Source organism: Haemaphysalis longicornis, unplaced genomic scaffold (assembly GCF_048455015.1).
Source record: "Haemaphysalis longicornis isolate Haplotype H1 unplaced genomic scaffold, Haemaphysalis longicornis Haplotype H1 scaffold_9, whole genome shotgun sequence".
Classification (NCBI taxonomy): Eukaryota; Metazoa; Arthropoda; class Arachnida; order Ixodida; family Ixodidae; genus Haemaphysalis; species Haemaphysalis longicornis.
The window spans coordinates 34,303,132-34,306,555 of record NW_027526460.1 but is presented as its reverse complement, the minus strand read 5'-3'; the positions used below and the strand labels follow the sequence as shown (position 1 = coordinate 34,306,555).

The 3,424-nt window shown below is 53.0% G+C and overlaps 1 pseudogene; it reads left to right on the top strand.

The window, feature by feature from the left end:
* The first annotated feature begins 206 nt into the window (after nucleotides 1–206).
* Nucleotides 207–1,883, top strand: LOC144152892 (uncharacterized; annotated as a pseudogene).
* Nucleotides 1,884–3,424: the final 1,541 nt, after the last annotated feature.

Genomic DNA, 3,424 nt, shown 5'->3' with positions numbered 1-3,424 from the left:
TTCGACCAACTACAATGCGACAAAACGATAAAGCCATCCTTGCCCTAGATCTCAAGGGGGCATTTGACAACGTCCGGCACAGCAGCATACTAGAAAACTTAAGTAGAACGAATTGTGGTCAGAAAGCCTTCGCGTACGTCAGAGATTTCCTCTCCAAGCGTCAAGCATTCCTGAAGATTGAAGATGAGGAGTACGGTCCATATTACATGGGTACAAGGGGTACTCCACAAGGAGCGGTTCTATCGCAGCTACTCTTTAACATCGCTATGATGCAGCTGCCGCACAAATTAGCTCGGGTAGAGGGTATACAACATGCCCTTTACGCCGATGACATAACAATCTGGAGCACAGAAGGCAGCCTTGGGGAAATGGAGGACCGCCTTCAAAGGGCTGCCAGCATTGTCGAAAGCTATGCTAATGACTGCGGCCTCCAATGTGCCCCAACAAAATCAGAACTTTTGCACATTAAACCCAATCCTAAAGAGAACACAAGGCTTTGCATCTCTTTAACTGGTGGTTCTATCAGAGAAGTGGAAGAAATTAGGATACTGGGCCTGCTTATTCACAACAAACTTAGTCCAGAGACCACCATTGCCAAACTGAAGCGAACAGGTGAACAGGTCGGACAAATGATACAACGCGTATCCAACAAGCGCGGAGGGTTACGGGGCAGAGACGCGCTCCGGCTCGCCCATGCCTTCGTAACCAGTAGGATCCTCTTCTCCGTACCCTACCTCCGTACGAACAAACAACACGATACTCGCATTGACGTCATCATTAGGAAGGCCACAAAACGAGCCCTTGACCTCCCGGTGGCTACCTCCAACACCAGGTTATCGGCGCTGGGAGTGCTCAATTCGTATCAAGAGCTGAAATAGGCTCATCTCACAAATCAGTACAATAGACTCGCACAAACGGCGTCCGGGCGTCACTTGCTTAATCGCCTACAAATCAAACATGAGTGCATCCCAGAGGAGACGTGCAAACTCCCAGAGTTGTGGCGGCACAGGCTCTGGGTGCATCCACTTCCGCGTAACATGCAAAAGCACACTCACGAAGGCAGGAGGGAAGCACGCGCTAAGACCCTGGAAAGGAAATACGGAAATGGGCGAGGTGTGTTCTACGTTGATGTGGCAGGACCGTCGCCTCTAGGGTTCTTCACTGCCGCTGTAATTCACAGGGACCAGCAAGTCGATGGGCTCTCCTACCGGGCTCCTAACTCCACGCAAGCCGAGGCGATTGCCATAGCGCTCGCCGCCTCGGACCCGAAGTCAAGGACAACAATAACGGACTCTCGCCGAGCCTGTGAAAGGTATTTAGCGGGCACGGTACCACCCTTGGCCTACAGAATTTTAAAACGAGTGGTGCGGTTCGTAGACCCCGCACCTAAAGAAATTGTGTGGTCTCCGGGGCATCAGGGTCTGAGAGGTAACGAGGCCGCGCACGCGGCTGCCCGAGCGCTTACCCACCGGGCGCCTCACCCATGCTCTCCCGGCTCGGAGATTAGCAAACCACTTCTGCGGTTTAGAGAAATCGTCAAACATTACTGCGATAACCGCCGGCTTTACCCAGCCCCTGCAAAGGGTCTGAGCAAGGCCGATGAGCGAATACTGCGGCGCCTGCAGACGAACACATTTATGTGCCCTGCAGTAGCAAAGCATTTCGACCCTAAAACAGATGGGCGGTGTCTGCACTGTGGGGAGGTGTCCGACACCTTCCACATGGTGTGGGCATGCCAGCGCAACCCTGCGTTATCCCCCAACCCTTCCCCTACCAGAGAGGCATGGGAGCCAGCCTTGCTCAATTGCTCGGGGCTGGAGTCTCAAAGGGCTCTAGTTCGACGGGCGAGGGTGGCGGCCTTGACAAATGGGGTCCCGGAATAGGGACTGCACCTGTGCGGAGGGCCACAGGCCCTAACTCTCTTTTATTCTGATCAAAAATAAAGTTTCACTCCTCCTCGTCCTGCTTTCGTTCTGGTGCATGTGCAGCCCTAATCGCAGTGCCCGCAGTACCGGTACCGGTACTGCGCAGTACCGGTACCTAATTGCAGTACCGCAGTACCTAATCGCAGTACCGGTACGCACGGTACATACTGAACATACGGAATAGAAAGAATGTAAAATTCTCTATTACCATGTTGTTTGAGCGCTATATGTGCTTGCTCTCAGCCATGCGGGACGGGCTACAGGCGCTAGCGCCAGCTTTCCTTCAAGCTTCTGATAGTGCAAGTCAAAAACTATGGGCGGGTTTTACGGCGCAAAAACGACATTTACACCGCCTCGCCTCTCCACTGTCTCAAGAAGCATCCGCACCACGCTGTACGCATTTCTTTTTCCGATCCGTCTTCTACGAATTCGTCGTGATCCTTACCCCGCTCACTGTTCGGTGACGGCCAATCACTCCACTGCCGCTGACGCCGCTTACACGAGACCCAAATGAACAATTTCTGCAGTAAAAGGAAGGTATTCGTCGCGCCACACAGGCTCTTATCCCACCGTGCGGAACAGATCTCCGCAGTGGCCTCCCTCCCTGGGAGGATGTCGTAAAGAGGGGGTACCCGACCGACAAGTGCCAGCTCTGCTGCAGGGAGACTGCAGACCAGAAGCACATCTTGTGGGGCTGTGTCATGAACCCTGTAGAAGCGACGTCAAGAACCATCCCGCCACAGCTTGCAGAAGCCGCAAGGAGCTACACCTACGCGCATCAATACTTGGCCGCCCAGCAGGTCCTGCGGGCGCTCGAAAGGCTTTTGAGACTCGCGAGTCGGCAACGGCGAGCTTATATCTCGGCTGACTAGTAGCTAACCACCAGGACTACGCTGAGGCCCACGCCGCGGCGCGTAAAAACGTCGTTCTGACGGCTTAAATAAAGTTTATTCAATCCAATTCAATCACTTTGGAGAGGCCCTCGCCCTGCGAAGAACCAATTGCGGTCACCACGCTACAATTACCGTTCACCAGCAAATTTGCTGTTATTGCCAAGAAAACTGAATAACCTGTTGTTGACGTGCCCATCCTGTAAAAGTACCAATAATGTGACGCCGACAGGTCTCCATCCTGCTAGGCCAGCCGACTTCCAGCGATAGCTCTGGGGGCGCCACAATCGTTTTCTTCTGGCCAGCCCCCGCGAAAAGGAAACAGACCTGTGCCTCTAGGGGTATGAGTACCTTCAGTTATGCTACAATTACGCCCCAGAATGGGTACCCTAAGTTATTCAAGGTGCATCATTTTGTAGTGCTATCGCATTTAAAAATGATGCGGGACGGAAAAACGTTTTTTAATAAAGCGCGGAGGTAATGTACCATTCTGCGTCAGGTGCAAAAACTACGGCGTAATAGAGCCGGTACTTCTTCTACGCCTTTACGGCTGTAGTGAGCGTGTTGTCTGTCCGAATTTCAGGCGATGAGGGGGCGGCAGTGAGTGCT